At 50.8% G+C, this 20,088-nt stretch overlaps 1 protein-coding gene across 4 annotated transcripts in view; it reads right to left on the reverse strand.

Annotated features, from left to right (window-relative positions):
- The window catches only part of SGMS1 (sphingomyelin synthase 1), a 286,818-nt gene extending 282,180 nt beyond the window's left edge, over positions 1-4,638 (reverse strand). For 3 of the 4 annotated variants that reach the window (XM_086679503.1, XM_086679502.1, XM_086679504.1), the window contains exon 1: positions 4,359-4,620. The gene's annotated coding sequence lies outside the window, so the exon portion shown is untranslated. Of the gene's footprint in view, positions 1-4,358 lie in introns of all 4 variants that reach the window. The other variant, XM_086679507.1, reaches the window with a different exon arrangement.
- Between the last annotated feature and the right edge of the window lie 15,450 nt (positions 4,639-20,088).

Raw genomic sequence — 20,088 nt, forward strand, 5'->3', positions numbered from 1 at the left:
CCGCCCTCGCGGCAGAGGGTCTCACACTTTCCCTAGTATCACAGTCTCCAGACCTGCAGGTCGAAGCCCCAGTGGATGGTGTCTGCCCCCAGGGGTTTCCGATTCCGGCCTAGGTCGGGGCCTGAGAATCTGCATTTCTAGCAGCGGCCAAGTGATGCTGCTGCTGCTGCTGCTGGGTGTGGACTTTGAGAGCCACCACCCTCCAGACGCTGTCACCTGCATCTTTTAAAGAGGGCATACAGGATGTTCATCACAGCTTTGCTCGAGTGGAGGAGAGTGGGCTGCGTGTCCCCTCCCAGGGCAAAGAGTAAAAAAACGAGCGAATGCTTGCGGGCAGGGCATGCGAATGACAGCAAAGCACCAGCCAAGCCAAACAGGAACACAGATCTCACCGACAAAGCGACGAATGAAATTCTTCCGGCTTTTGTAAATGTCTGAACGTCGCCCTAATAAAAAGGCTCATGTTGAATGAAAAAGACACCAGATGAAATCTACACGGCACGGCCCCGCTCCTGTCAGCTGAAGATACACGCACAAAATAACATCTTCGACAAGGACACACCCGGGAGAGGACGCTCCTGTGGCGGGGAGGCGCGGCGAGGAGACGCAAAGGGGAAAAATAGGAGAAAGCGACTTTCTTTCTCCAGTGCCAGTGCCGACAACTGAGAAAGGCTGACTTTGCCGGAAGGTGGAAAAGCAGGGAAGGAGGTCCATACAATGGTGGCCTCAGGGGAAGCCCCCCAGGGGTTTCCACTCGGAGGGGGAGGGGGAATCTTTCTACCGCATAGGCCCCCAGAACCCAGCCGGCTACCAGGCCCTGGAGTCCCCTCTTTGGCATATTCGCTGCTCAACAGGGCTGAGCGGTCGGCTTTTGGCAACGGGGGTGTGTGTCCACACCTGTATCTTCCCTCCGTGTGTGGGTGTCTCTGCGGGGGAAGCGGGGAGCAGCTTCTTTGTGAAGGTAAAAAGCCTCCGCGACTCAGCCACACTCGATGAGCACGCACTTCTGCTCCACTGGAACCGGAGCCCAAGCCTCGGTCCGGGCCCACAACCCTCCTCTCCCCCTTTCTTCCCCGTCCCTTCCCGCACCTCCCTGGGCTTCCCAGCTCCCACATCCAGACGGTGACAGACTAACTTGGCAAGTGACAAACTCTGCGGCCACGATTCTGGATAAATGACCCTTTATACTGCTGACCAAGAGCCTGTCACAGAAAGGCCACAACCTTCAGGACCAGGCATGCCATGAACAGTTCTTCCAAAGACACTGGTTGTAGCTACCATCAAGAAAAGGCAAAGAAAAAGCCATCCATGATCTGTCCTGCCCCCCTCATGGGCACACTGGACGCAGCTCTGCCCAAGGGCCACAGAACAGCTCGGCCACACAAAGCGGTGGAAATGCGGAGGGAACAATCAGAATAAAAATCACCACTGACTGACTTTATGTGAGAAAATGCAAAAGATTCTCTGGCAGTGGCTTTAAGCAAGCAAGCCCCTGCCAGGAATGTGTGACTTCAGGGGGAGAACCGGATGGACAACTGGAGGAAGAAGCAGAGGGAAGTAAAAAAGCAGCATAAGCCTGAGCTGGCCCAACACGCCCGCCTCCCCCAAAAGCCCGGGGAGATCATACCCCTGTGCGAACAATCCAGAATCTTTAGTCCCCCAACACGGTTTTGTCCTTTCCATAGCAGCACTTTTCAATGGTGAGTAAAGGTTTAGGAATTCTAGAGAGCCTTCCTGAAATGCTTCACGTAAAATAAAGTTTCATGCATAAAGCATATTGGATACGCCGCGGGGATACATTTCAGTTTTTTAAGAAACGTATGATAGCAGTATGTAGGGGTCCTTTAGATCTTCACGAGATGTGTGAGCAAAGCCTGTGCCTATTTTTGCAGCAGAATACAGGATCTGCCACAATTGGAAAATTCAGGGACTTGGCTAGGGAAAAAAAAGGAAAGCGTGGAGTTTTCAAGGTAAAATTGAGTGACTATGGTCAACAAAGGCAATTCCGACTTATGAAAACAAAGTTCTCGGGGCACCTGGGTGGCTCAGTGACCGCCACCCTCCCCCACCACACCGTGGGTTTGAGCCCCACATCAGGCTCTGTGCTTGACAGTTTGGAGCCTGGAGCCTGCTTGGGATTCTGTGTCTCCCTCTCTCTCTGCCCCTACCCCACTTGCATTCCGTCCATCTCTCTCTCTCTCTCTCTCTCTCTCTGTCTCTAAAACAAATAAACATTTAAACAAAATAGAAAGAAAACAAAGTTCTTTAAGTGCCAAAACTTAATGACAAGCCTCTGTTATGGGTTGTTGTTTTTTTTTAATTCCAGCTGAATAAGCATTTATCAGGCATCCACAAGTTAGACACTGTGCAAGACGCTTGGGATCTTCGAAGGAATAAGATACTGTGTTAATAACTGTGTCCCTTTTAATGTCAGCTTAATCCATCCCTTATGTTAATTTCTTTTTTTAAAAAAATGCTTACTGATATTTTCAATAGCTTACTAGGAGCACTGAACAGCTACAGAAATGTATCTTACCATTTTATTAAAAATGTAAATTTCTAGCCTGAAGCAGAAATAGAAGGAAAAGACTGGCTCCCTGCTTTACATATTGCTATCATTTTCTGCAGAATAACTAGCTACTTAAACTGTGCACGGTGCCAGCTGCCGCCTCCTGCTAGCCAGCAGGTCAAAGAGCCGCAAGGCCTCGAAGAAGAGAAACTGTGAAGAAAACCAAAAGATCAGGGCCTCCAGACCCAAAGCAAGATAAGGCAAGCGGAGCTGCTGGGGGGGAGGTTCCCTCAAAGCTGGAGCCTGCACCGGGAGGGCACGAGCTGCTGCCGCTGCCGGCTGGCTCGCTGGCTCGGCCAAGGCCGGGCTTCGGAGCTGGAAGGCTGCCACCTGCTGAATCACCAAACATCCCCGGGCTTCCCTTGGAGCACTGGCCAGACAGGGACCCATCCTCCGCCCGGCTTCTCCCGCGGACATCCTACCCAACCAGTGAGACGCGCAGCCCCGTCCCCTCCAGCACAGGCCCACGGGGCTGCCAGCCCCCCTGGTGGTGTTGGGGCGGCCTCCCCGGCAACTCCCACCGACCTGCGACGTCCCCCGCGCCTCTCCCCTCTTTCTGCCCACCGAGTCCTCCCCGCGGGACCGAGACGAGTTGGGGGGGGGGGGCGTGCTCACGGCACACCCTGACAGGAGCACCGCTCCACCGCCAGGCAGCCAACCAGAAACACCCCGTCATCCGAGAGAAAAGTAACCTGTCCAAACAGCTGGAAAGGTCCAGGAAGGGAAATGTCAAGGGAGCTAAAACAGCGGGCCGACCCGCAGCACGGAAAATAAACTTCCCTTTCACAAAGCAGCCTTCGCTCCAGGTTTCCTAGGCGTGCGCCGCCGAAGTCGGCTCTGCTTGAAGGTGAAAAGAAACATCTGAGCAGCGCCTGCACGGATCCCTTCCACTCCCTCCGGCCACGACTCACACTCGCGGCTCCCGGGAGGGAAACAGGCGTTAACCAGAACGCGCCAGCCTGAATCCGTTGGCTGCACCAGGACGCCCAGCCCGGCCCGCCGGCGGCCGCAAGCCCCCGCCTGGGTCCACACGCCATCGCCGCCCTGCCCTTGACCAGTCGCCTCGGGGTCGCAGGGACCCCTCGCTCGCGGGGACAGCCGCGTCCTGGAGGGACTGTCCAGTCCCGGCTGCGCTGACGACTCCTCCAGGCCTTGGCCAGTTCCCCCTCGGCCGGCGGGGGCCGCCCCCGAACCTGAGGCGGTTCTGCGGCCTGGGGTCAGCAGCTCACTCCGCAGGGGAGGGGATCCCACCTGTTATGCAGTCGGGGGGCACCGAGGGGCCGCGGCGTGGGAGGGGGACCCCGAAACCCTGGGCGCCTGACCAACGCTGCGATCGGGGCCCCGAGGTGCCATCTGTCACGCCGCCGCCCGGGGCCGTGGGGGTGGGGCCGTGATTTGGGGGTCGGGCCCTGTGGGTCTCCGGACCCCCGCCGGGTCACCGGACGCGGCGCCTCGCCCCCCGGCCCTTCCGGCCAGCCACCCTCGGCTCGCCCCAACCCGACACAGGCAGCCTTCCAGCCCGCACGCAGCACCCCCGAACGGCGCCCACTGACGCCCCCGCCTTCCTCGCCGCCCCCACCGGGTCCCGGAGCCCCGCGAGCAGCCCGCCCGGCCGAGACCCGCGCCCACCCCCGGGAGCTGCGGCGCGGGGGGGAGTGCCAGCCAGGTGCGCGCGCGGGTCCGCGCGGGCTGCGCTCACGCCCCCTCGCCCCGGAGCCGCCCGCACGCCGCTCCCCATCGGCCCCCCCGGGATCGCCGCTCCCACCCCCACCCCCGCCCCGCGGCTCACTTGCACCGGAGTCGCAGCTGCCGCCGGAATTCCGCTCGCCGAGCCCCCCGCCGCGCACCAAAATCCGGGGCAGGGCAGCGTCGGGGCTCCGCAGCGGGATCGCGCTCTCCGGCCGGCTCGCCGTGCGCAAGGGGACCGCAGCCTTGCCCGGCCGGCCCTGCCCGCTCCGTCCTGCCCGTGGCCGCCGCCGCCGGGCCGCTGCCTCGCTGGTGCGAACGCTTCCGACTTGCCACCGCGAGCCTCCGGGCTGCCGAGCATGCCCAGTCCGCGGCCCGCGCCGGCCCGGCTCTCCGCGCGCCGCGATCCGCGGCTCCGGGTGTTCGCGGCGGCCAGGGGGCGGGGGAAGCGGGCCGGGCGGGCGGGGTCGGCGGGCTCCTTGCGGGCGCGTGCGGGACCCAGGCCAAGCTGCGCCCCGAGGGGCAGCGGGCGTGGCCCCTTACTTTACTTTCCAGGAATCGGGGGAAGGGCCCCGGCCTGCGCCCTGGGGGAGGGGGGTGGTGTCTCTCGGTGACACCGGAACGGAGCCGAGCTTTACGGTCGGGCTGGGCACACTGCCTGGGGCGGAGCCGGAGCTGGTCAGACCAAGGAACGCAAACTCGGCCGTTCCGCAGGTGGGCTCGGGGGCACGAATTTGCGAGCCACCCGGAGATTCTGTCCCCCCGACCCCGAGACGAACCCCTGGTTGATCACAAGAAAGGGCGGCTCCTACGTTCCGACCCCTGGTCACACCTCTGTGCGGGCTCGCACTACTCCCTCCCCCACCGCCCCGAACAATAAGGCCGCCCGCGGGCACCCCGCGAAGCCCGTTGGGGCGAGGTGAGCCGGAGGCGCGCAGGCCCCGGGCGGGGACCGAGACCCCGGCCGCCCCGCCCCGAGCCCCGCCCCTGCCGCCGCTCCGAGGGGCCGGGAAAACCCGGACACCGGCCGCACTAGGACGGGAGCAGCGCGCATGCCCAGTAGCCCGACCTGGCGCAGGTCGCCCCCAGGAAGGTTTCGCCGGCTCCGAGAGCCCGACCCCCGCGCCCGGGTGAGAGGCGGGCGACCGGGTGAGGTGGCCTGCGGCGCGGGGCCCTCCGTCCTCGGCCGGCCCTCGTGGCACCCCCGTGGCGGACAGGCGTCCGGGGCCGCGCCTGCCGCGGGGTCGGCCCCTGGGCCAGCGCGGGAGGGGGCGCGCGGCGGCGGCGGCGGCAGCGCCTGGGCACGTGACTGTCCGCGGCGCTGGGGGCAGCCATGTTCCGGCCGGCGGACCGCGGGCGCGAGCGGGCGCCGTCCTCCCCGCCACGCCCTCCCGGCCTGGGCTCGGGCCCTGCCTCGGCCCCGCAGCTCGGCCGTGGGCTCGCGGAGCCGAAGGCGCGCGGCCGGGCTGCGGGGGCGCACGGGCTCTGCCTCCCCGAGGCGGAAGCTGGGGCCGGGGCCCCGGTCCGTGCGGGCGCACAGCCCGGGTGGCGAGCCCCGCCGCGGGCACGCGGGGTCCCCGGGGCCCGTGGGCAGCGGCGTCACCACCCGAGAATCCGTCAGCAGCGCGGGGTGCTGGGCCGCCCGAGCCGAGCCCCCGGGTGCGGCCCCGCTCTCTCTTGGGGGTTGCGGGGCATGTCACCGCCTCACTTGAGCCCAGCCGGAGGCGGCCCCGTACACATGAAGCAAGGAGAGCGGACCCTCAGCCCGGGAGCGGTCGGGCATGCACCCCGGTGTCCCCCACCCTGCGCCCGGCTCTGCTGGCTCCGTCTCCCCCCTCGACGCCGCCCTGCACCTCCCTGGGAGGCTGAGAAAGTGCCGCCGTCACGGGCGGCTTTAGGGGAGCAACTGAAATTGAGCTCGACATGCTCCGAGTGCCCACTGAGTGCTCACCCCTCCGGGAGTCAGAGCGGCCCCGCTGAGAACTTTCGTCAGTTTGCACCTAAGAGGCGGGGCCGAGGCCTTGCTTGCTTGTGAGGTCACTGTCTCCAAACTCCAGGAATGCCTGAGAGCTGATGGCCGGTTTCTCACAAGTGCTATTCATGCAGTATCCCATAAGCTTTGGACTTCCGGGGGGGGGGGGGGGGGGGGCGGGGGGAGAACAACAACAAAAAAAAAGAACACGGTTCAAGTGAGCATCTGGTGTAGACTGCTGTCAAGGAGTCTTTAAAATACCCCCTTCGCCCCCCCCCCCAAAAAAGTTAAGGTAAACTAAGCTTTGCAAGATGTTAACAGTTCTCGATTATAAGTGGTTTTTCTAGAGTGCTTGCTCACTGTAATTTTGTTCCCTAATGTTCTATATGTTTGCAATTTTTCTTAATAAAAATGTCTCTTTGTAAATTGGTTTCCAAGAGTAATTGTAAGAACTGTGTAAAAGACATGGGGAAAAGCAAGGTATAAAACTATTCCCACTTTATTGCGTTTTCAAGAAATATTTCAGAGAAAGAGTTAGAATCTTAAAAAATGTAAAAAGAAATCGCAAAGGCCACACAATACAAGTAAGTTCTGGGTGGAGCCATGACAAGACCCTTGAGTTGGCTCTCCCTGAAATTAAAGCGAGTTGTGGTCCATCCGGGGCTACTGTTTTGTGACACCCACAAAAAAGAAGGTTTAATAAAAATAATCGTCTTCAGTCCGCCAGCCCTGAAGAATTTTTTTTTTTATCAGAATTGTAATAAGCAACACACTCCTTGGTTGTAAAACCTTAGGATTCTCAAGCGTATGAGATGTCATAACGTACATTGTTGTCAAGACAACTGAAACAGAAATGAATCCCTTCCAAGTCACAATCTGTCATTGAACTATGTTTAAAATAATACTAAGAGCAAACGCTGGGGAAGGCCCTTCGCGTGCCAGAACAACTATTCTCAAGTCGGTGGTCTGGTTCCAGATGAGTGACCTTCAGAAGGTAACCTAGTTGGTTAAAAACGTGGTGGTTGGGTCCAATTGAACTATTAAGTACTGGCCATCGCTCACCAAACTGCAGTCCAAGTCAAATCGTGTTCAAGAAGCAAGGTGTGACCTTGGCGAGAAGCCTGCGTGTCCGTGGCAGTTTGTCTCGTGGGAAGAATCTGCAACCACAAAGCCCGAGTGCCGAGAGCGAGACCTCGGGAGCCCCCTCAGCCCTTTAAACTCATCTGGCCTTGGAGGCGCCTGGGTGGGTCAGTCGGCGGTGACAGACTCTTGGTTTCCACTCAAGTCATGACACTGAGGTCGGCGGCATCCAATCAAACTCCACATCAAGGCTCTGTGCTGAGCAGGGAGCCTATTTGGGACTCTCTGTCTCCCTCTCTCTTCCCTTCTCCCCCGCTTTCTCAAAAATGACACGTAAACGTTAAGAAGAAAAACAAAAAAGTCCTTAAACTCATCTGGCCACCCCACAGTCTGGTTTCCAAACCAAGGCGGACAGGAAAAGCCAGCTTCCGATGACCAAGCTGATGCCAAGGTTTGGCGCCTTGGGGCTTAGATCCGGGAAGTCTCAAGCCTGCGTCCCCATTCCTTTGCCCACGGCTGGGAATCCTGGACTCAGTGAAGGCTTAGGTTCTGCTATTGGTCAACAAACTACTGGATTTTATTTGCATCTGAGATTCAGGCAGAGATGGAGCCAGGGATCCGGGTGTAACAGGAACTCAGGAAGTCTTCCTCCTTTGTCTCCTGAACACGTGTTTATTCTGTCCCCTTACCCTCCGGCTTTTTTGCCTTCTGTTCACCCATCAGGAAATGACCACTTGAGAGCTGCTAAGTTTCTTTCTCTTCCAGAAAGTACAAAGAATGACCCCACCTGTATTCACTAACCCTTTTGTCTAGTCGAATCCTATTTCCCCAGATTCCTTCTGTCCACTTGAACCCATCCTGTTACTGTTTCCAGGCTCCTCCCCAATTCTACCTTTTTCATAAAAGCTTCTCTTGTTTTCCGGGACACCGAAGCTTCCTATAGGCACGTTTTGGCACGTGTACATGTTACATTATGACTTTTACAGTTCTCTGTTTTTACAGACTGTCTCGAGTCTCCAACTTGCATAGTAAATGACACATCAAGGATATATATTTATATTTCATCTTCTGCGGTATCTAGCCCTGGACTTGGTGCCATGCACGTAGCCCATAATAAGTGTCTATTGAACTGTAATCTATACTCTTCCCCCCTTTTACTTTTCTGTTGCTGCATGTTTGTTTAAAAAGGGTAAACTCCTCGGAATGGAAATGTCTTTGCTGTGCTGTCCTTCTCTGATTAGCAACCACCCTTCACAATCTGCTGTGTGCATTTAAAAAGGATTTTGAAATTCGACATTTATGACTGGACGCTAATCAGGGTCTGATGAATCAGTGCCGGCAGCGGCTGACAGACACAGCTAGTTGTCAAGAGATACAATGTACTCTTCAAATAGTCAGTGTGCGACTCCAGGCTTAATTATCACCTCTTAAAGCGGGAATAGTATGACCCACCTCCTCTTTGCTCCCCACGAGTACCGTGGGCATTAATTAGGTCTTTAATAAGAACGTATGTCTGTTAAATGCTTTATAGTTAATGAGAGGTACGCATCATGAAAAACACGAGATGTTGTCTAGATGGTACAATTGTTGGATTTAGCAACGGCTTCCTTCTGAATGCAAGGATCCCAGTAACAGCTGTCGTACACAAAGTAACAAATAACGTGCTTGTTCACCTCCTCCGACTCCCCTTTACAGACGTGTCCCGGATGGCCAGAACAATTTGAGGTTCAAGACAAAAATATGTCTCCCGCACTGAAGAAGGGGAGATTTAGGGAGGTGGATCACCTGAATTTCATAGATCCTGCCTGAAGTCTTCAGAGGTGTCAAATCGAGGACAGGCTTTTTCTCAACAGCACCTCTCATGTGTTATGAGATTTCAAAGGAGCATATCAAAATTCTTCTCCTGGTACCTTTACAGCACAGCAAGTAGGAGACATGCTCTCTGTCAAACTGACACCCAGGAACACTAAAACACTATGACACTCCAGGACATGGCCGGAGAGATCTGACGTAAGAATTACTAAATCCTGCACAGCCAGATCTGGACCAGGGTTTCTTAACCTCAGCTCTGTGGATGTTTGGGGCCAGATAATTCTTTTTTTTTTTTTTTTTTTTTTAATGTTTATTTTTGAGAGAGAGAGCAGGAGAGGGGCTGGGTTTGGAGAATCATTTAAGGAGACCACGGAGGTAAAGGAGGCAGGACATACATAATCAATGATCGCGTCTGGACTTGAGGAGGCTTCGTGGGAGGGGGAAATGAAAAGGACAAAACTCAGCAAATTGTTTTCATTTCTTTGTCAGTGACTCGAATTTTTTTTTTTTTTTAGCTGCATTTAAAATGTTTTCTGTTATTCCTGCATGAGTAAGATGATGTGTCATTTCAGCCTCCTTGTCAGCTTCTGTCTCACTTTCATTGAATTTGTTGATTGAGTGTGAAGAAGGAGGCACCGTCATCATTTCCAGATATGGGGTGGATCTCTCTTGGAGCAGTGCTGTGACCCTAACGCAATTTTGTAACGACGCGCTGGAGGGATGAAAAGGACACCAGAGAAGGCACCTTATCCCCTCTTTCTCTTCTTTCATGGGTTCAGGGAGGCAGCAAAAGGGGGGAGGAGGACCCTTCTACTTGTCCTCTACTCATTCACTTTACATGTGGGTACGGAGCACCTCCTACCTCGCATATGAATACGGAGCACCCCCCACCTCGCATGTACCTACTGAGCACCTCCCACCTCGCATGTAAGTACTGAGCACCTCCCACACTGCACGTACGTACTGAGCACCTCCCACCTCGCATATTGGTACTGAGCACCTCTCACCTCCCATATACATTCTGAGCACCTCCCACCTCGTATATAAGTACTGAGCACCTCCCACACTGCACGTACGTACTGAGCACCTCCCACCTCGCGCATACGTACTGAGTACCTCCCACCTCGCATGTATGAACTGAGCACCTCCCACCTCGCCTATAAGTACTGAGCACCTCCCATCCTGCACGTACATACTGAGCACCTCCCACCCCGCATGTATGTACTAAGCACCTCCCACCTTGCATATATGTCCTGAGCACCTCCCACCTTGCATATAAGTACTGAGCACCTCCCACCTCGTGTATATGTACTGAGCACCTCCCACCTCGCATGTAAGTACTGAGCACCTCCCACCTCGCATATTGGTACTGAGCACCTCTCACCTCCCATATACATTCTGAGCACCTCCCACCTCGTATATAAGTACTGAGCACCTCTCACCCCGTACACGTGTACCCGGCACCTCTCACCCCACATGTGTACCAAGCACCTCTGATTTTGCATATATGAACTGAGCATGTCCCAGGGGACAGACACTGAGCACCTCTCACCTCCCATATACATTCTGAGCACCTCCCACCTCGCATATAAGTACTGAGCACCTCTCACCCCGTACACGTGTACCCGGCACCTCTCACCCCACATGTGTACCGAGCACCTCTGATTTTGCATATATGAACTGAGCATGTCCCAGGGGACAGACACTGAGTTAGGAACTAGCCCTACAATGGAGAGCAAAAACAGGCTTCATGGAGCCTATGGTCTGTAGTGACCGGTGATCAAAGAAAATACTAATTATTATCTAGTTACCCCACAGAGATCCTGATCTAATTAGCTGGAGTAATGCTCAGGCATCAGTATTCTTTATAAGCTCCATACGTAATTCTCACAAGCTGCCAGGGTCGGGAATCACTGGGCCAGACCAGACAAGTCTTCATCAAGCACCATGAAGCATTTTGAGTTTACCGTACCATAATGGTGAAGCTTTTTAAAAAATTTTTTAACGTTTATTCCGTTTTGAGAGGAAGAGAGAGACAGAGCACGAGCAGGGGAGGGGCAGAGAGAGAGGGAGACACAGAATCCGAAGCAGGCTCCAGGCTCTGAGCTGTCAGCACAGAGCCCCACGCGGGGCTCAAACCCACAAACCATGAGATCGTGACCTGAGCCGAAGTTGGACGCTTAACCGACTGAGCCACCCAGGCACCCCAAGATTTGGATTTTTTAATTACGATTATTAAACTTTTTAATCTTGAAAGAACTGTAGATTCACATGAATGCGTAAGAAACCATACAGGGTGATCTCATGTACGCTTGGTCCGGTTTTCTTCAATGACAACATCTTGCAAAACTAGGGTGCAGCATGGCAAGCAGGATATTGACATTGATACAGTCAGGATACAGAATATTTTTAACATCGTCAAGATCCCTCCAGCTGCCCTTTTATCCCAATGTCCACTCCCTCATATTCCCCAACTCCTTGACTCCTGCTGACCGCTGTTCTCACTATTCTCTGCTTCTAGAATTTTACCACTTCAACAATGTTATTTAAATGGAATAATAGGGGCGCCTGGGTGGCGCAGTCGGTTGAGCGTCCGACTTCAGCCAGGTCACGATCTCGCCGTCCGTGAGTTCGAGCCCCGCGTCAGGCTCTGGGCTGATGGCTCAGAGCCTGGAGCCTGCTTCTGATTCTGTGTCTCCCTCTCTCTCTGCCCCTCCCCCGTTCATGCTCTGTCTCTCTCTGTCCCAAAAATAAATAAACGTTGAAAAAAAAATTAAAAAAAAATAAATAAATAAATAAATAAATAAATAAATGGAATAATATAGTATTTAACCCTTTGGGATTGCATTTTTTCCCTGTAAGCATAGTTGCCTAGCGATTCATACACATTGTTGCACGTATCAACAATTTGCTCCCTTTTGTGCTGAGTGGTGATATCGCCTGGTATGGGCGTTCCACAGTGTGTTTAACTGTTCATACACTGAAGGACATCTGGGTTGTTTCCAGCGTTTGGAGATGATGAATAGAGCTGTTATAAACATTTGTGTACATGTTTCTGTGGGGTTAATGCCCAGTGGTGTCATTGCTAGGTTGTATGGTAGTAACCTGTAGAATTATCAGACATAAAGAACCTATCAAACTGTTTCCAGAGTGGCTACACCTTTTTACATTCCCACCAGTAACGTGTGGGTAGCCCAGCTCGTCCTCATTCTCAGCAGCATGTAATGTCACTATTTTTTATTTAAGCCACTTTGAGTGTGGCAATACCTTGTTGTGGTTTTCATTTGTATTTCCCTAATGGCTAATGAGGCTGAATATGTTTTTGTCTGCTTGTTAGAAAACAAGTTTTCTCACTTGTGAACTTGATTTTTCATCCTCTTAACGGAGTCTTTTGTAGGGCAAAAAGGTTTTAATGGTGATGAAGTCCAATGTATCAGTTTTTCCTGCTATAAATCATACTTTTGGGGTCAAGCCTAAGAACTGTTTGCCTAGTCTTAGGTCACTAAGATTGTCTCCTCTGTGTTTTACTAAAAGTTTGATAGTTTTGTGTTTTACAGTTAAATCTATGAATCATTTTGAGTCAATTTTTGTATAAAGTATGAGTCTCACGTCAGGTTTCACTCTTTTGCCTATGGACTGCTCAATACCATTTGTTGAGAAGGCACTTTTTTCTCCATTGAATTTCTTTTGCACCTGTGTTCTGTTCTGTTCTCTCAATCTACATTTCTATTTCCTCGGACAGTATCATACAGTCTTGACTAGTAGCTACATAATAAGTCTTGAAACTAGTTAGACTGGTTCCTTTCACTTCACTCTTCCTTTTCAAATTGTTTCAGCTATTGTATTTCCTTTGCTTTTCCATATGAATTTTAGAATAATGTTGTCCATATCTATAAAAAAATCTTACAGAGATTTTATAGGAATCGCATTAAAACTGTATGTTAATTTGGGAGAATTGATATCTTTACTATATTGGGTCTTCCAATCTATGACCTCTTTCCATTTATTGAGATCTTCTTTGATATCGTTCATCGTTACTTAATTGTCACCTTACAAGTCCTGTAGATGTTTTACATGTAGATTTTTACATCTGAGTATTCTCCTTTTTTTTGAACGATTACAAAGAGTAATACATTTTTAATTTCAGTGGCCGTATGTTCATTGCTAATATATAGAAATATAGTTGATATCTGTGTGTCCATCTGGTATGCTGGGTTTTTTCTTTTTCTTTTGAGCTCACTTATTAGCTATAGGAGTTTTTTCCCAGATTCCTTGGGATTTTGTATGTAGACAATCATGTAATCTACAAATAGGGATCATTTTATTTCTTCCTTTCTCATCTGTATGCTTTTTATTTCTTTTTCTTGTCTTACTGCACTGGCTAGAACTTCCAGTAATATGCTGAATAAGAATGGTGACAGTGGACACCCTGACTCAATTCCTGATCTCACCAGTAAGTATAATGTTTGATTTCTTTTTTTTAAATCATGACATGGCTGTTAAGTTTGTCAAAATCTTTCTGCATCCATTGATTGATACGATTATTTGTGTTTTTTTCATAAGTCTATTAATATGATAAATTATGTAGCCTAATTTTCAAATACTGAATCAGCCTTGTATCACTGGGATAACCCCCACCTGGCCATGCTATAGAATTATCAAATATGTTGCTGAATTCTATTTGCCCCTTTTCTAGTTTTTTTTGGCTAAAGAGAGCAGGGGCTTTATTTCATTGGGGCTCTATATGTCTGGGCTCATTGGCATTTCTGGGATGCCAGCTTCTTCACCTCCAGGGATGGAATGTATGGGATAAAAGATAAGCCAGGTGACCAACTACCTTGTTGTGCCTTGGGTCTACTTTCTACTTTCAACCTTTCAGAGGCTCATGTTTATTTTATATGTAATATCCAGGGGTTTTAGTTGTACTTAGTGGCAGGAATGGGAAAAAGTCTACTCTATCTTTCCCCAAACAGAAGTTCAATTTTTAAGAGGTCTTTCTGAACCTTGATATCATCCAAAATGGAGGTGGCCATTTTTCACCATTTCATGTTCTTGCTTTGCTGTTTATCATTCATCATTCAAAAACATCCATTGATCCTCTACACATGAGACATAATCCAAGACATGATCCTTATTGTCAAGTTAGGCTGCATGTTATCCACCTTTGACCCCCTCCCCCTGACATCTAGATCCGTTGCATCTTGTCCAAGCTCTTACAAAATGTCTACTGGAAGAAAGAAAGAATACTGAAGAACTAGGTAATATAATGTAGAATAATGGATGTAGAAAGTTTACGATCTTAGAAAAAAATTGTTGGCCTTAAATATTTGCTATTCCTTCATCCAAACGGTGCGTTTTATGCACAAGGTTCTTTGCTCCTGACTGTTACCCATACCAAAAAAGAGCCTTAGCCTCAGCAATGAATGACAACTTTGAGCAATCGATGTTTTCCAAAGCACGGTTTGCTTCCATAAGAAGCATCTGGAAACAAATTTAGAAGTAAAGATAGTCTGCAATCCTTCAATAATGAATCACCGTCTTAACCAAGAGCAGGCTATGAATGAAATTGAGCCACAAATCAAAAGGGAGTTAACTGAAAGAGAAGTCTAACTGCAGACGGGGCGACAATGAAAAGACCATGAAGGGCCCTCTACCCCAACACCGAAAGAATGGTCAGGACCAAAGGCACAGAAGAGCAGGTGAGGTATAGCCTCACTTGAGAAAAAGTAGTAACTTCTCCAGTAGGGGAGACACCAAGGAGGAAGTCCTCAGTAATAACAAAGGGTGGATTCTAACCAGGGAAGTAACACTTGCGCTCAGAAGAGCAGCCTAGAGTAACCCGAAGTAAGTACACCCTACAACCACCGAAAAGAAATTCTGGTACTGGTGACAGACTTTCGATGTTTAGGTAAGAAAATTGTTAAATCCAAATACATTCGAAAGTGGGTGATGGGCATGGAGGAGGGCACCTGTTGGGATGAGCACTGAGTGTCGTATGGAAACCGATTCGACAATAAATTATATTTAATATAAAAAAAACAAAAAAAATTAAAAACATAAATCCAAATACATTCATAATGCCACTTTTCTTTTACCTCGGTACAATTTGCCAAGGTACTAGGTTATACCTCCCAGGTACTGTAAGTTAGACCGAGAAGCCTAGTCTAACCAGAACCGATTAGATGTGTCATAGCAACGATAATCGAATTGTTACTAAAAATTCCATCTTTAAATTAAATGCTTTGATGCATAATCACACGTAGCTTCTTCAGCTATCCTCGTTGAAAGAGTGTCACCTGGCTGGGTCTAGAGACCTTCCAAAGCAGGAATCTGCAAGCCTGGCTGTATCTCAGAACCACCTGAGGAGTGGGGAGCCCGCTCTCACAAATACACATTTCAGCGAGGCCAAGGAAGGTTCAAATCTGGGTATCTATTTCCTAGGAAAACATCACCACTCTCTGGCTACCTGAAATGGAATCATTAGGCATAAGAAGAAACTGCCAGCTGCTATGGAGTCACGGCCAGATCTGTGAAGCTATCAGCCTTTGAAATTCACAACCTTGGCTGCCTCTTTCAACTACACGGGAGCCTGTAAAAAATCCCAGGTCCAGGCTGCATCCCAGACCAATTAAATCAGAACCTTTGAGGGAGGAATTTAGGCATTAGCTTTAAAATACTTGTGGCCAGGGTCAACAAACAGGCTTTATTTACACGGGTGATTTTACTTACTGTCCAAGGTGCCCCACAAGAATTAGCATAGCAGGTGTTTGGATCATTGGTCCCCTGGAAACAGGCCAATCCAAACATTCTGTTAAACGTCAGGTGAGCCGCACTGCGTCAGTTCTGTTAGCACTCAGTCTCCGCCTAGGGTCTGTGAGAAGACCCCAGTTGCCTGGAGATACGGGTCATTCCAGTACCTATCACCCGAGATAGCATCCCGCTGTAAGGAGTCTCTGTTACAAACTCAGGATTCCGTTGTGGCTGAGTTCTGAAGCACGTTTGTCTCAGCAGTCACCTAAATTAGACCTCTGGTGGGGAATTTCAAGACTGTAATTGATTCCATGCTTGTGCAATGAAAGGACAGAAGTGTGCATCTTATGAAATACGCAGTGAAGAACAGAAGAAGTGTCACTTTAAACAGATGTTGCTACATACAGGACCCTAATTAATGAATTTGCTAACAGTTCAGTATATTTTAGGAACAACTAGCTGTGCATAGCACTACATCTATGATAGAGTTTCCATTTTTGAAAGGAAACATTTCTTTGTCAATGAGTGTTGTGTTTTTTTTTAATAGTATAAAGCAATTTTCCACCATCTCGGCTGCTTCTAATAGCCATTGTTCAGAGTTGCTTTTGTTCTTTTCAAAGCAGTCAACACATTTTATAATATCCCTAAAAATCAGTTTAAACTCAATTTATTCCAATTCACTGGCAGACCATTTATAGAGCTTTGTCCGTGTGCAACAGTGACAACAAAAGACATCCCACTTAGTGAAGATATCCAACTTGTATTTCAAACTTAAAGGAAAACGGAGAGCAACGCACCTGATTTTAATGTGAATCTTTAACTCGGACAGCCCTGAGCAAAACCGGGAAGTGGTTCGAGATTGGTTTGTGGTTCCCCAGTTTTCTGGGAGCCACTCAGGTGCTATAAGCCTCCCTTTCTACTCCTCCTCTCCTTTTCCCAGCTGGTATCCCCCCCTTTCAAATCTTCCCTTTAGAAAGGGATCTGTTAGATGTTGTTTATTCATGCCTTAAAAGGGATGTTCAATTTTTGATGAACCCCCTCCCAAAGATATTTATAGTTTAAGGCTTATCTTTATATTCTTACAATAATAATAATAATGGTGACTGTTGCCCTTAAAAAGGAACAGTCAAACCCTGAAGAAAGTGAGCTAGAAAAACATTGAGTCAGTGGATTTGTTTAGGCTCCTGGTCAGCGTGGCCTGGAAAAAAAAAAAAAAAATACCCATTACATCTACTTGCTTCTTAAAGAGAAACAAAGAAATTATTATACAAATGCCCTGTTGTGCCAAAAGGACAAGAAATGAATTTAGAATATTAAAAACGAAAACAGACTGGTCTCCATATTTTTAAAAAGAGAAAGAAAGTTGCTACTCAGGCCACTGCCTGGAATGAACGAGTCAGAAGCGAGGGGCCCCGGAGCTCAGAGACTCCATGGAGGCACTGACACACGGGGTAGATACCGATGGGAGGAAAAGCTCGCTTAACAATTCAGTCACTCGCACATTTGATTTCACACAGACGGAACTTCTGGACGAAGGACTTCTTAAGCCCATGACAAAATGGGTTTCAGGTTTGTATTGTTTCTGCTTTAAGAAAATGCTATCTTAGAAGGAACTGAGCATCTTTTATCCCTCAGAGGCAGAGACCTTCGGATGTGCGAGGTATTAAGGGAGTTGATTTTGAGTAGCTGCAGGCTATTTGGCGAAGACTTTTAACCTGGTCATTTACTACATTTCAACTCTTGGTGCCTTCTCCCTAACTCGGGACCTGAATCACCTCCTCGTAGCGCCCCGTGACTTCACACCCTCCTCCAGGCTTGGCTTCCTCCTAGACTGCTGACCCCAGGACGGTTTGAAGACCCACGTCCTTCTGTCCTCCCTCCACTGCCGGTCACCCCCTGTGCTTCTGAGTCATCCCTTGTGGTGGGCATCTGGCCACCGCTCCCATGACCCCCACAACATTGCTGTCTGAGAATCACCTCCCCAGAAGTGTTAACCCAAACCAGTGAACGAAAAGACATCGTCACGAAGGGGGAGAAAGAAGGAGAAGAAGACCAAACATACCCCTCTGGTGGACGGTGCAAACTCACCGGGAGGGACCGGCAAGACTCACATGGTGGGAGCGCCACGAGGCAGGGGCTGACGGAAGGGCCTCCCGCCCACGCTCAGAGCCTCCGCTGTTTTGCCCTTCTGGGGCTGCTGGGGGCTCCCACTGAGCGCTGCTCCTGGGCCCTTAGCAATCATCATTTTACGCAATTTGATCCTGGTCTAGTCTTCCGGCTTTATCTCTCTCTTTCTTTCCTCCTTCTGAAATTCTGGCTGCAGGAGACAACCCTTCCTGCCCCAAACAGGAGCCGGATGTCCCCATCCTTAGGTCTCGTCTCACTATTGACGCCACCCGTGCCCAGCCCCAACATCTCCACCTGTCACAATCCTCCCCAACCCTTCAGGCCCAGCTCAACTCTTTAATGGGTGAGTGAATAACCGAATGAAGCCCCAGGACAGTCAAGATCACGGTCGCATAGCCAAGTGCCCCACACTTTTTTAATCAACACCCACAGAAATTCCCACAACTTAGCTTATCAAATGTTGAAAGGAAAAACCCGTGTCCAGAGTTCCCACGTCCAAGTCATAAATTTCTTTTGCACCTATAGCAGGTTATCGCAAGGCACACGAGGGCCGCCTGCGTGGCTCAGTCGGTGAAGCGTCCGACTGCATTTCGGCTCAGGTCATGATCTCATGGTTCATGAGTTCGAGCCCCACATTGGGCTCTGCACTGACAGCATGAAGCCTGCCTGGGATTCTCTCTTCTCTGCCCCTCTCCTGCTAGCGTAGGCACACACACTCTCTCTCAAAAATAAATAAACATTTTTTTTAAAAGGTGCCCCAGACTCTCCTCCTGAGCTACAAGGTCAGTGTCCTACCTGCAACCTGCCATCCTGACTTTAGCTCTACATTTTCAACTCTCTCTCTCTCTCTCATTTATTGATTTTAGTACCTTTCCTGCTGCTGGTTTATGTAAAATAATCCTGCAGGGAATCAAGTAATGCTTCCAATTAGGTTCATTACAAGTTCCCTTAAGAGCCGATTAGGAAGGTGGAGTCCCAAGCGGCTGATTCCCTCAGTAATCCCAGCAGGATGTGGGGGGATGCTTGCCAACCCCCGAGCGGGTTTTAAATGCCACCACTCTATCATCAGGGGAATCCTTGGAAGTTTGCAAAACAGTGCATGCAACTAAGCATAAAGTTGTGCTTCACCGAATGCCTTCGTAAGGCAGTAAGGAGGAAGCCAGAAACGGGAAAAGCCTCACCGAAAGGCAGTTGAGGGGAATGGTTAATTAGTGCAGATCTCCGCAGTCAGATGGTGCTGGGTTTAAACCCCTGCACACAGCACTCACCAGCTGTGAGACGTGGGACAAATGACTTCCCCGAGCCTCGGTTTTCTCGTCAGCAAAATGGGGGTGATGATCGGCCTTTGGGGAGGACTGACTAACGTTAGCACAACACAGGGCATCTCGTGTTGACGTAAATGGCAGCTATCCGCACTGCCGTGGAAATTGACAGGCTAGGGAATCGCGAACCCCTTCCATTTCCAAACCCACTCCCTTGAAGTTGTTCAGCTTCTGTGGGCCCTTGAGCCCCGAGGAAGGCGGGAAGGAGGGTGAGAGCGGACAGCTTCCCCGCTCTCTGTGGGCCCCAGGCTTTCACTGCTGTCCAGCTCTTTACACAGGTGTAATATAGGTAATGTTTTGAAAATAGTTTTCTTTCTTTTAAGTTGTAAGTCTACTTCCCCCGTAGCTACTCAGGTAGCAGAGCCCAAGGGAATCCTCGACCAGGAGAGAGGAAAACCCCATGTAAAGGAAGTCCTTCCTTCTGGCCCAGTGGGCGGTGGGCGGTGGGGAAAATGACCCAAGGCAAGAAGGCAAAAAGACCACCAGGGGGGCCTGTCCTGCCCGGGGCACAGTCTGGAAGCGGGGGAAAGAGGGAAGCAAAGGGGACAGTGGCTCAGTCCTTCTGAGCAGAGAGCGCCAAGCAGACGGGCCTCCCTGGGACACCACAGCACAGCGGAGATGGACAGATGGGGGCACCGTTCGGCAGAGGGGGGGCCAGTGTGCCCCCTCCCAAGCCTGCGCTGGCTGGTGAGGGGCACGGAAGGGCCCCAGAAGCTCCCACGGCCTCCTGTGGGGTACCACAAGGTAGGTGACAGAACCGATGGCCTCAG

This window comes from Puma concolor, chromosome D2, assembly GCF_028749965.1.
Source record: "Puma concolor isolate L17-30 chromosome D2, mPumCon1.1.hap2, whole genome shotgun sequence".
Taxonomy (NCBI): domain Eukaryota; kingdom Metazoa; phylum Chordata; class Mammalia; order Carnivora; family Felidae; genus Puma; species Puma concolor.